The following is a 14,010-nucleotide window of genomic DNA, read 5'->3' on the forward strand; positions in this document are numbered from 1 at the left end:
CTTTTAGGATCAGGCAGAAACGCAACAGGTGCAGCATCTCCCAACAGGTGGTCGTGACCGTGAAGGGGACATGCCATGGTGGGGGACGGGGATTGATGGCTCTAACGTGCTGAAGTGTTGAAGGAAGCCAGGCAAAATGATTGATGGGGGTGGGAGTATATATATACAACTGGGATTTGTTTAAGTTGCAAGGGAACTAGAGGAATGCTAGTGGTCTGTTGCAGAGGGAGAAGTGAAAACTTTTCCTCCAGCTTGCCTGCCACACAGTTTTTGCAGAAGTGAGTGCAGGATGGTGGTATGATAGCAATAGCACTTAGACTTATATACCGCTTTACATCCCTTTCTAAGGGGTTTTACAGAGTCAGCATATTGCCCCCAACAATCTGGGTCCACATTTTGCCCGACCTCAGAATAGAATGGAATGGAATGGAATGGAATAGAATAGAATAGAATAGAATAGAATAGAATAGAATAGAATAGAATAGAATAGAATAGAATAGAATAGAATAGAATAGAATAGAATAGAATAGAATTTTTTTATTGGCCAAGTGTGATTGGACACACAAGGAATTTGTCTTGGTGCTCTCAGTGTACCTAAAAGAAAAGATACGTTCATCAAGAATCATAAGGTACAACACTTAATGATAGTCATAGGGTACAAATAAGCAATCAGGAAACAATATCAATATAAATGTAAGGATACAAACAACAAAGTTACAGTCATACAGTCATAAGTGGAAAGAGATGGGTGGTGGGAACGATGAGAAGATTAATAGTAGTGCAGACTTAGTAAATAGTGTTGAGGGAATTATTTAGCAGAGTGATGACGTTCGGGAAAAAACTGGTCTTGTGTCTAGTTGTCTTGGTGTGCAGTGCTCTAAAGCATCGTTTTGAGGATAGGAGTTGAAACAGTTTATGTCCAGGATGTGAGGGGTCTGTAAATATTTTCACAGCCCTCTTTTTGACTCGTGCAGTACACAGGTCCTCAATGGAAGGGAGGTTGATAGCAATTGTTTTCTCTGCAGTTCTAATTATCCTCTGAAGTCTGTGTCTGTCTTGTTGGGTTGCAGAACCGAACCAGACAGTTATAGAGGTGCATATGACAGACCAGGGGTGAAATCCAGCAGGTTCTGACAGGTTTTGGAGAACCGGTAGCAGAAATTTTGAGCAGTTCGGAGAACCAGCAAATACCACCCCTGGCTGGCCCCAGAGTGGGGTGGGAATGGAGATTTTGCAGTATCCTTCCCCCAGGAGTGGGGAAGGAATGGGGATTTTGCAGTATCCTTCCCCTGGAGTGGGATGGGAATGGAGATTTTGCAGTATCCTTCCCCTGGAGTGGGATGGGAATGGAGATTTTGCAGTATCCTTCCCCTGCCATGCCCACCAAGCCACACCCACAGAACCGGTAGTAAAAAAATTTGGATTTCACCACTGTGACAGACTCAATAATTCCTCTGTAGAACTAGATCAGCAGCTCCTTGGGCAGTTTGAGCTTTCTGAGTTGGTGGAGAAAGAACATTCTTTGTTTTGCTTTTTTGACGACGTTTTTGATGTTAGCTGTCCATTTTAGATCTTGAGATATGGTAGAATCTAGAAATTTGAAGGTCTCTACTGTTGATACTGTGTTGTCTAGTATTGTGAGAGGTGGAAGTATGGAAGGGTTTCTCCTAAAGTCTACCACCATTTCTACGGTTTTGAGTGTGTTCATTTTCAGATTGTTCCGGTCGCACCACGAGGCTAGTTGTTCAACCTCCCGTCTGGAAGGATGGAAGGCTGAGTTCAACCTTGAAGCGGTTCAGGATTGAGGGAATTGAATGATAGTTTGAGTAGCTTATGAAGAAGTTTGCTTATGGAGGAGTTGTCTGGCATTCTTACTGGATGGACTGAGTTGCTGGTGCTACAAAGTTAAGATCTGCCTGTGTGAAACCTACAACCAAGGATCCTGGTTAAGGTTGCCAAATCTGATATGCAGCAATCCAGATGAGCCCCAGAAACCATCCTGCTGTGGTAGCCCTTCTCTAAATTTCGAGCCAAAAGGGGCTCTCCCTCATTTTCTGAGACAGTTGGTAAAGCGACTCCATCCAGTGTTGCCAAATTTTATCTCCCAGCTATCCCTCCCTCCTATCTATCAGGTAGGTGATTACAGATTCCTACCCAGTTTATCTTCCTCTTTATCTTTCAAAAGGTCCACTACAATTGGCATTGACTTAGTACAACACTCTAGAGTATGTAAAATGAATCTTCATGGTCTGGTTTGGCAGGTTATGGGAACTGGCATCATTATTTTATCTTATTCTAAAAATGAATCCTGCCATCATAGTTTATTTGGGGGATGTAGTAATTGTGTTTTGTTAGGCCACATTTAGAGTTCTAAGTTACCTAATATGTAGTTAAGAAATAAGCCCTAACCCAAACTTTAGTGTCTGTGTTCAAAGGACTGCAGCAATAAGATAGAGTAGTTGCCATCACTTTTAATCAGCAATAAATCATTTAGAATTAATGAATAAAGACTGGAGGTAGTGTTTCCTTGATTCCTCCTCAAATAAGCTTAGAATAATATGAGATTTGAATCAACTACAATATGTGTCTCAAATATTACACTAGAGGTATGAATAATGTAAAAGATATTTGAGTGACCAGCTTAATCCCTACTCTTATGAAACACTCCTCGAAGGCATAATGTGACTTGTTTGTCTTATGTAATCTATGATTGATCGATTACATTATGATTTACCATTATGTGTGAACTCAACCTGTGTGACTTAATTGGGGAGAATGAGCCTTGATTTTTTTTATTCTGCTTTACATATTAAGATTTTATGCTTGACCCAATAGGATAAGATAAAGCTTGAATTCTAAGTTTATTTTGTTTGTATCCTGCCTTTATTAGCTTTGCCAATAACTCAAGGCATCAAATATGCCTCAAGGCATCCTTCTCCTGTTTTCCCCACAACAACTCTGTGAGGTGAGTTGGGTTGAGAGTGAGTGAATAGCCCAAAGACACACAGCTGGCTTTCATGGTTACGGTGGTACTAAAACTCACAATTTCCTGCCTTAACCTCCAACCAAACTGGTTCTCAGTTTTAATGGGTGGCATGGAACTTGATAATAATTAGTAATATATGGCATATTGTTGCATATTGTTACTCTAGACTCCCCAAAGCCACAATCAACCAAACTCTCAGCTTATTTAGAAGATAATGAGAGTATCTTCTATGGAAGATAGAAGATAGCTTTATATGGAAAGCTGCTGTAGATATTAAGACATAATGCTGAAATGCATCTTCAAAAAAAAAAATCTCATTAGTTCTTCTTGGCTCACTTGGACAATCCTTTCACACATGAACTTGAGGTGATTAAAGAATGGTATAAGATGGATGTACTTTTTCTATTCATGGAAGAAAGATTGCACCTTGGGAATTGGAAGCAAGCGAAACTTTTGTTCAAAATCTCCTCACCTGATACATATGATCTACCCACTGGTGGGACTGCTGGGAATTCATGCTGAAGGATTCTGGGAGTCGAAATCCACACAACTTAAAATTGCTGAGGTTGAGAAACAGTGGTATAGACATAGCTGCTATATTTTGTTCAGAGGGAACTTTCAACAGTACCACAAACTCTCAGTACTTGGGACCTTTAAGCAACATCTTTAAGTTGCGAACTAGTGATAAGAGTTACTGCCCTGAACTAGGGAATGCTCTGGAATGCAAAATAAATAAATAAATAAAAATGGATTGATTATGTGTCAACAAGTTAATATCAACTCTTGATACAAACTTGATTTTAGAGTTTCTCCAGGACAGTCTATGCCCAGACTGGTCCTACAAATTTCCAAACTGTTTACTAGACTTCCTAATCGGCTTTAAGCAAACATGCATTCCTGGATCTCTTTCAAGTAAGGACTTAGTGAGGTTTATTCCCCCAGGAAACATTTGCCTTGACTGCCTTGCTTGACTACAAAAACTAAGGCAGCCTTAGTTTTAGACTGATTTATTAACAATTGTAAGATTTGTTTATGTGTTTGTTTGTTTTTGTGTGTGTGTGTGTGTATGGATGGATGTGAATGAAGAATATCAAGGAAGCTACCCTGGGTTGAGGATGCAATATGATAGAAGCCTTCTTTGTTTATAGTCAAGAATTTGTGCCTCACTCACACTCCCCGCTGACCACCCTTTCCTTCCCCTTCAAGCATTCTTGCTGTCTGAGCAAACTTCAAAGAGAGAACCAGCAGGATGGACGGAAGGCAGGGCCACTTTTGTTTGAAGAAAGGCATGGAGAAGGAGAAATGGTTTTCTGAATGTTGTTCCACACAGAGGAAAGTCAGGACTGGCCTGTAGGAGGATCATAGGCAAGCAAAGGAGGATGGCTCTTCAAATCCTGTCTGTAGTTTGGCCAAAAAAGGAACATTGCTAGGAACAACTTGCAGAGGTCTGCATGAAAAGCTGGGGGAGTATCAATCTTCTTCCTTAAGGCATTTGTCAAAGCGAGAGGCTTCCTTTGCTATTGTTGAGGAGGCGTATTGGGCAGAAAACAGAGCTGAGGCCGGTCTGTGACATATATTTTTATGCAGAAAAGCCCCTGCTGCAGTTAAGAGCATCGTGAAACTGGTAATGGAAAACCTTTTCTTTGCAGCTGTTCTAGTACTGGAGGTTGTCCTCAAGATGGACAAATTAATAACTGACCTTTCAGAGGCCATTGTGCTCTTCATACAATGTTTTCATCTTATCAGTATAATTTCACAAAAATAGGGACAGAACGTACCTTCCTGTAAAGTCAAGGGGCCTATCCAACTGCATTTGTTTGGCTCGCACACAAAAGAGACACCACTTGGGGATTTTGTGTTTGATTTTGAAAGGCTTAGGGCTGACCTTTTCCTGCATTTTAGTTGTGTTAATTAGACTGAAAGACTTGATTTTTTTTCTGGGAAGGCAACAGTTTCCTATATTGCATTAAACCAGGAGTCCTAGAACTGGGTGGCAGAAATTGGGGCAGCAAAGAGATTTAGAAAAATCTAACTCTTTGTTGCCATCTAGTGGTTCTCTGGGTTTTTGTAAGCTAAATTTGTTAGCTCTACATTGAACTAGAAGCAGTAAACATTTCTACAACTGGGGCCTTAGTTTTCCATTTTTAAAATTTGTAGGGGACTCCAATAGCCTCAGAGGGTGTGAATGTTATGTTCATAATGTATTGTTTATATATTATTATGTATTGAATATAGTGTATAGTTGTCAGTTGAAGTTCTCATTCTGGTCCTTTATGGGAGTGGGAAAATACTATCTTCTGATTGGTTGTTTGGCTAATCAGTTCCCTATAAAAGGAGCTGTGTCAGCCAGTAAATTCAGTTGCCTCACAGGCAGTTTTGAATAAAGAGCTGTTAGAAATCACTCTGGCCTCACCTCCATTCTTCGCCTAGACCTTAACAATTATGGGGTTTTTTGTTTGTTTGTTTGTTTGTTCTCTGTATGTGTCCTGGGCAGCTTTTTGATAATGAGGCGATATCAAAAAGTCTATATAATCATTGAAAATGAGACTAAATTGTACTTGTTACATTTTTAAGGTGATTAATTGCTCAGAAAGAAACACAAGTAGAATTATTCTAAAAATTTCATGAGAGCACTTGAGTGACTTTGCTGGTACAAAGATGTTTACTGTAATGATTTGATTGGAATAACAAGCAGGCCGGTGTGGATTACCTTTTGCTACTAGTTCGGTACATTATTTCTTCCCTGCGGAGTCAGTGAAGGAACACTGCCTTTAATGTTGGCAAATTACTCAAACAATGAAATTAATGAAGCCTGACAAGATTAAAGAGCTGCTCTAAAAGTCATTTGCCTTCAATCCACTCTTTGAAATTTCTGAAAATAAGTCCCTGCTTTACAATATTTGCATTCATAATTATTTTATAATCAACTTATTTTGCAAAATTAGTAACAGCTGATGATTTACTGTTGTTATTTAGAGGCTGCTGTGTTCTAAATGCTTAGCCATACCTCCATAAAAGGTGCATTTTTAAATATATAATGCATCCACACACCCATGTTATGACAACACAGTAATATGAGGCTTTGAAAAACATTTTTAATTGATTCTTTCCATCTCCCACCCTCATATTTTGGGAATGTTTCTGGAAATCAACTCTGAATTTTTTTCATTTCCGGGATAAAAGAAATATGCCTATGCAGTTCTGAAAACAATTGCTTTCATAAGTCACAAATGGGGTGTGTTTATTCCCTTGCTTGTTCCAAAATACGCTGTACAAAAATATGATGCAGGATGACTTACAATAAAAAGTGGTCATTTCTATATATAAATGTATAGAAAAGGGATTTGCAAACACTCCAAATGCAACCTGCCAACGTGTCTTGTAATTCTTTCTCAGTTCCAGCTCGATTTTTAAAAAGAAGCTACATTCTTTTGGTGAGAATTGACCTTGCATCACAAAGCAGTCCTGTCCTTTCAGGGGTGTTCTCTGTTTTCTCAAACCACAGAGTGGTTGGGACCCAGAATTTGTGTAGAGGAACTGTGGTGGCGCAGTGGTTAGAATGCAGTACTACAGTATTTCAGGCTAATTCTGCTGACTGCTGGCTGCCACCAGTTTAGCAATTTGAGTCTCACCAGCTCAAAGTTGACTCAGCCTTCCATCCTTCTGAGATCATTAAAATGAAGACCCAGACTGCTGGAGGCAATATGTTGACTCTGTAAACCGCTTAGAAAGGTCTGTAAAGTACTGTGAAGCGGTCTATAAGTCTAACTGATATTGCTTTTGCTATCAATACAGAATGGCTCAAGTTTGAAACATCTAGGACTCTCCAGAACTATAATTTGGGTTTCATGCAATGGTGAAATTCAGCCGGATCTATCCGGATTGCGCGATCCGGTAGGGCCAGTGGCGGGAGGCTCCGCCCACCCTCCCAGATGTCATCACTGACCCTCTGCGCATGTGCAGAAGGCTCTGCACATGTGTGGAGGAGACACGCGCGAGCTCACATTTGCAATCCGGTAGCGAAGATAAGTGCATTTCACCCCTGGTTTCATGGGATATAGGGCAGCAATAGGCTGTAATTATTCTAAAGCTTGCTAGTACATTTATTTGGATATTTCCCACTTTTGGAAATCTGATGCTTATTTTTAAAGTCAAAATTCTTATGCAATTGCCCAATTGGCAATTGCACAAAAACAGAAGAACTTTCTATTTGTGCCTGACATAAATAGTGTGAATCATCTCTCTCTCTCTCTCTCTTTAAGTTAATGAATAGGAAACTCCTGTCTTTGCTGCTTATTTTTCTGGCCTCCTCTATACATGAAAGCTGTGGGAATGTTAAAGAGAAAGCAAGTTTCAACTGTAAGTGTTTTTTTTAATATTATGATTGCACATTGCTGTAGTCATGAGGTAATGGAAGGGATCCAGGGAGTTTTTATTTTATTTATTATTATTTTTTTGTTAAAGTAATGATGGAACAAAGCTAACTGCATTGACCTTAAACGACTTTGCTTCAATTTTTGCTTCACTGCTGAGTGTCTTCCAAACACCCTGCCTTGATTAGTTTCTGGAAACAGATTAGGAAGCAGCAGTGTTCGTTTATGTCCTGCTTCAACTTCTGTACTATGGAAGCTTTGTGTTGTGTGCCTCTGTGAGTCTGCATGTTTGTGTATGTACAGGTAGTCCTCAACTTACAACCACAATTGAACCCAAAATTTATGTAGTTAATTCAGAAATTTGTTTGCCTCATTTTATGACTTTTCTTATTATTTATTATTTTATTTTATTAAATTTTTATACCGCCCTTCTCCTACTGGACTCAGGGCAGTGCACAGCCAAGAATAAAAACATCCCAATACAAAATTTAAATTTTTAAAAAAGAATTAATCAAATTTTGGCCCAAAATTTAAAACCTCCCGACTAAAATCCATTTACAATTAAAAATATCTTGGGGGGGGGGTGTTACGTCAGCCCAGCTTGATGAAATAGAAAAGTTTTGAGGGCACGGCGAAAAGCACGGAGATCTGGTATCCTATGTATCTCCGGGGGCAGGTCGTTCCAGAGGGCAGGTGCTGCCACAGAGAAGGCCCTCCCCCTGGGGGTCGCCAGCCGACATTGCCTGGCTGACGGCACCCTGAGGAGTCCCTGTCTGTGGGAGCGAACTGGCCGGTGGGAGGCTATCGGCGGCAGAAGGCAGTCCCGTAAGTACCCAGGCCCAATGCCATGAATAGATTTGCCGGATTTGTTCAGTGAACCACTGCAGTTGTTAAATTAGTAACACAGTTGTTAAGTGAATCTGCTTTCCACATTGACTTTGCTTGTTAGATGGTTACAAAAAAGATCACATGACTCCAGGACACTGCAACTGTCATAAGTGTGAGTCAATTGTCAAGCATCCAAATGTAAATCTCGTGACCATGAGGATGGTACAACAGTCATAAGTGTGAAAAATGGTCATAAGTCACTTTTTTCAGTGCCAGCGTAACTTTAGTCACTAAATGAGGTATTTCTATTCTATTCTATTCTAGTCTATTCTATTCTAGTCTAGTCTAGTCTAGTCTAGTCTAGTCTAGTCTAGTCTAGTCTAGTCTAGTCTAGTCTAGTCTAGTCTAGTCTAGTCTAGTCATTATCCTTGTTTGATTTTTCAATGTAGTTTGTCCAAAAATCAGCAAAATGCAAGGAATACGTGCCATTCTTCTTGTTGCTCCAATTTCCTACAACGTTGTGTTAAAGTTGTGCTAAAGTTGTGCTAAAGTAACTCAGCCTTGCTTGAGCCTGATGTCATCCAGCTGGAAATTTTTAGAGGTGTAGTCTAAACATATCTAGAAGGCTCCAGGCTAGAAGAAAACCAGGGAAATTTAGGACTGTGTTTTATTAAAGTCATCAAGGACAGAGGCTTCAGACCAAATGTTGAAATATCTTGAGAAATTAACACAAATGAATACAGTCGATGGCAAAGGCAAAATATGGACTCAGTGTTTGTTGTTGACTATTATGGTGTATATAAAATGAATTTTTCATCTTCATCTTCAGACCCATGAAGAATTACCCATTCTTTTCCCATATGGGAAATGGGGCTAGCATAATAAAAGCCAAGCTCATATGTGAACGGGAGGGAGTAGGGTTTCAATCTTCTGGTCCCAGAAATCCTCACGGCTTTGGTCCATCTCTCTGTCTTGAGGATCTACCTTAGTAATTTATGGTTGCAACCACTCTGTTTATTCTGGAAATGTCTTTATGTGACACCGTCCCCTTAACTGAGAATGATGATAATAAAAAGGATGTTTATTAAGGAGAATGAACTCTGTCATGCCAAATTCTGCTCCTTTGACAGAAAAGCTATGATCAAAGAGCTGGAACAAAAGGACAAAAGGACAATTTCTTTCTTTCTTTTTTTTAAAAAAAGAAAGGTGATAAAAAGGTAAATGTAAAATTTATTTTGAGCTTTTCTACCAAAAAGTTGTCACACAAGTCAGTTACAGGAGAATAAAATAAGGCGTTTAAGTTTAACTGAATGACAAATAACCTATTAAAAGAAATCTCTTCTAAAATACTGTGAGACATAGATCTATATCAGAGGTGGGTTTCAGCAGGTTCTGACCAGTTTTGGAGAACCAGTAGCAGAAATTTTGAGTAGTTCGGAGAACCAGTAGTAAAAATTCTGACTGGCCATGCCCCCATCTATTCTCTGCCTCCCAAGTCCCAGCTGAGGGAATGGAGATTTTACAGTATCCTTCCCCTGCCATGCCTACCAAGCCATGCCCACCAAGCTACACCCACCAAGCCACACCCACAGAACTGGTAGTAAAAAAATTTGAAACCCACCACTGATCTATATGGGTAAGATCTGCTGCCCAAAGATCACAAGATCTTAGTTTAATATTTGTTGCTTTGCCTAGCATAGATACAGAAATCTCAGTCAGGTAGTAGACACACATTCAAATTAATGAAATTCTGAGGAAAAAATTCTAGCCGAACTTGCTTACATGAATCTGACATCCTGTCAGAAAATTGTGCAGCCGGATGTTCAAATGGAGTCAGAGACGCTGATAAGAACTTGCAATTTTATATCCTCCTCCTCCTCCTCCATCATTTTAACTCTTTGTCTATCCATGGCAGGATGAAGGCCTCTTCCGCATATTATAAATAAATATATTTACAGTAAATAAGATAGGAAAACAGGAGCATCGTCAGGTAAATCAACATAGCAAAAATATCATGAGGTAAATCCCAGAGAGCACACAGAGGAAAAAGGCGGGAAACAAGGAAACGCCCCCTTTCAACCAATCACAGCTCAGATTTCCTCATGCAGTTGCCAGCTCTCTTCAACTAATTAACTACAACTGTGTGTTCTTACTCATTGTCCAATCCTTCACTGTTCCAGCTATTAAATTTTAAATACCTTAACACGTCCTTTCTGGTTAATATTACTTTTGACTTGCTTGTAACTTTTCTGGAATGTCCCAGCTCACTCTTGGGGGTTAGAGAACAGCCCCACGTATCCTCTGCATCTTCACAATATTCTTTTCCCTGCCGTATTCTTCCTCCTCCTTTTTAATTTAATTATTTTTTTTTTTAATTTTTGATTTATATGCCGCCCTTCTCCGGAGACTCAGGGCGTCTTACAATGCGTTAAGCAATAGCCTTCATACTTTTGCGTATTTTATACAAAGTCAGCTTATTGCCCCCATAAACTGGGTCCTCATTTCACCTACCTTAGAAAGGATGGAAGGCTGAGTCAACCTTGAGCCTTGGAGAGATTAGAACCAGCAGTAATTGCAGGCAGCTGTGTTAATAACAGGGTGCTTAGACCACTGTACCATCAAGGCTCTTTAAAGCTTGGATTGAAAAATGTTAATTTTTTTTCTTTAGAAAGAGAAAAGTCTTAGGGAACTCTATGCTGCATAGACTACTAGAGCTCAGATGGCAAGATCCTACTAGAGGCAGAGGAATGAGACAGGAATATTGACTCCATGTCTGGGAGTTATCATTCTTCTGATGGCTGAATGACATCCTAACTGGAGCTTATCAAACAAGATTGAAATGAAACGATGGGAATCTCAGTTATAATATATGGCATGCTATATTGGTCCAGGTCTTCAGCCCCTCCATCTTTCTTTTGACATTGGTTTTTAATTTCCCCAAACTACCAGGCAGCTTTCTTCAACCAGTGATCATGTTCCATCATGTTTTCTTTTGGGGGGGGGGCTGTTTTCAATTTTCTGCAAACATTTGATCTCCCCAAAGCTTTTTATCTTGTGTGTGGATCGTACTTGTTGACCTCTTAAGCCCATAGCTTGTAGTCGTATCCTGAGGCTGCATTCATAAAACACACATGAAACATATTAACATAACACAAAGCGATGCTTAGTAACTACAATTTATTGGTAAGCCCACAATATTTGATTTGGGGCATGCATACCCCATGTCAACAAACCACACCATGCCTTAGGATTTGTATGGCTAAGTAATGCATTCGAAAATCAATAAAATGGTCCTGAGCTTCAGAGTGTATATGAGAGACCATCTTCTCCTATCTTGATCTGCCCAAATCCCAACAGAATTTTCTCCTCATTGAGATCCAGTCTCATCTTTCTCTGAGAGGTCCTTGGTGCTCTCTGAGCTTAGTTGTTTTCTTGCAAGGTAACATCATCAGTGTTAAGTTTTCTTGGTTTCAGCAGATCTGTTAATACCTGGCTTTTCCTCCTAGCATAGGAGGAAGACCTGTTGCAAGGTGAGGGTTGTAATCTGAGAAGTGCATGACTTCATATTTTTGGTTTATTATTTTGATGTTTCCATGTGGTTTAGATCATGAATGGGTTTATTAGTTTTTGGGTTTGAGGGGTAATGCTGGTCTTTATTGTTAGCCATCCAAAATTTTAGAACATCTCAATACATATCCTCAACAAGGTTTTGGCCACAGCAAGAACTTGTCTTTTCCATTACCATACTTTTTTTAAATGAAAGATTCTAAATTACTTATGGAAACTGACATGTTGTAAGTCCTCTCTCCATAAATTCTTCATGCTGAGCAATATTGTGTCCTTCACGTGCAAAACACAGTCATTAAATATTGCATTGATGACTTGATGCCCATCTTGAATGGGGCTGCAAAAATCCCATCAACAACCAGGTGTCATGGAGTTAACATTACTTCCTGCCATTTAATAGCTTTCCAGTTTCTGCAGCCTAGATCTGATAGTCTAACCCCTGCACAATTTCTTGTGTGTTACATTTCAGCCCATCAAGATAGCAGCATTAACTAATTTTGGCTAATCTTGAAAGCTGAGCTGAGTTGTTTTTTTTAGTGATTGCATGGGAGACTGGAAATAGTAGGAGTAGACATTAGATGGAAAGTCATCAAAACATCCTGGAAGAAATCAAAGCCAATCGCTTCCATGTTGGTGCCAAGAAAATTACACAAACTGTTCATAAATGCAGCAAGAGACAAACTTGTCTGATTCAATATTTTTTTCTATTTATGGGAATATTGCTGTGAAAAGTTAAATAATTGTATTGCAGTATCCTTTACAATGCCACACAGGTCATGCTACTGCCTCTGAAGTGTGATGCCAGCAGTCCTGGAAGTTTATGAAACTATTGTGGTTTAGCATCTGGTTAGGACATAGTTAGGATGCTGGGCTGATGATTGGCAGATTCGTGTTCAAGACCCAGTTGCTGCTGTGTGGTGGAGTGAGCTCTTGTCACTTGCTCCAGCTCCTGCCAACCTAGCAGTTCACAAGAGAGCAACTGTGAGTAGATAAATGGTTACAATTTTGGTGGGCAACTTAATGGGGACAGAAAAGGCACCCCTAATTGGGTGTCCCTCAGTCCACTGTGATGTTACTAGTTTAAGGTGACCAGATTTTAACATTGGTAAAGAGGGACATTGTGGGCGTGGCTTATTTTGTGGGCGTGGCTAGCTGGTCATGTGACTGGGTGGGCGTGGCTAGCTGGTCATGTGACCGGGTGGCCATGGCTATGTATATAGGGTAAGGTGAACAGATTTTAACATTGGTAAAAAGGACACCATTGTGGGCGTGGCTTATTGTGTGGGTGTGGCTTGGAGGCCATGTGACTGGGTGGGTGTGGCTACCTGGTCATGTGACCGGGTGGCCATGGCTATGTATATAGGGACTACTCAGAGGGCTGAAAAGTCATTTCTGACAGGTCCTCACACTTTTGACTGGTCCTCACACTTATGACCATCCTCACATTTATGCCCGTGCAGCATTCTTAACAACCATGTCACTCATTTCACAACTGCTTCTCTTCAACAAGGTGACAAGATAGGGCAAAAATGTAAAATGTGAGGACAGTCGTAAGTTCGAGGACTGGTCAAAAGTGTGAGGACCAGTCAAAAATAACTTTTTCAGCCCTCTGAGTAGTCCATATGCACAAAAGGACTAACCAGAGGGCTGAAAAAAGTCATTTCTGACAGGTCCTCGCACTTTTGACTGGTCCTCACACTTATGACCATCCTCACATTTATGCCCGTGCAGCATTCTTAACAACCATGTCACTCATTTCACAACTGCTTCTCTTCAACATGGTGACAAGATAGGGCAAAAATGTAAAATGTGAGGACAGTCGTAAGTTCGAGGACTGGTCAAAAGTGTGAGGACCAGTCAAAAATAACTTTTTCAGCCCTCTGAGTAGTCCATATGCACAAAAGGACTAACCAGAGAGCTGAAAAAAGTCATTTCTGACAGGTCCTCGCACTTTTGACTGGTCCTCACACTTATGACCATCCTCACATTTATGCCCATGCAGCATTCTTAACAACCATGTCACTCATTTCACAACTGCTTCTCTTCACCATGATGACAAGATAGGGCAAAAATGTAAAATGTGAGGACAGTCATAAGTTTGAGGACTGGTCAAAAGTGTGAGGACCAGTCAAAAATAACTTTTTCAGCCCTCTGAGTAGTCCATATGCATTAAAGGATTACAGCAATAGAGAGGGATGAAGGAATGGAAATTAGAGTAGGAGTGAGGGTAAGAGAGGGAGGAAGAGAGGAGGAGAA

At 40.2% G+C, this 14,010-nt stretch overlaps 1 protein-coding gene across 4 annotated transcripts in view; it reads left to right on the forward strand.

Annotated features, from left to right (window-relative positions):
• The window catches only part of SLC16A12 (solute carrier family 16 member 12), a 59,412-nt gene that overhangs the window by 536 nt on the left and 44,866 nt on the right, over window positions 1-14,010 (forward strand). For 2 of the 4 annotated variants that reach the window (XM_034430368.2, XM_034430366.2), the window contains one exon: window positions 7,249-7,345. The exons of the other annotated variants lie outside the window; for them this stretch is intronic. The gene's annotated coding sequence lies outside the window, so the exon portion shown is untranslated. Of the gene's footprint in view, window positions 1-7,248; window positions 7,346-14,010 lie in introns of those variants that run through there. 4 annotated transcript variants of the gene reach the window in all.

Source organism: Pantherophis guttatus, chromosome 6 (assembly GCF_059756535.1).
Source record: "Pantherophis guttatus breed Tessera chromosome 6, ASM5975653v1, whole genome shotgun sequence".
Classification (NCBI taxonomy): Eukaryota; Metazoa; Chordata; class Lepidosauria; order Squamata; family Colubridae; genus Pantherophis; species Pantherophis guttatus.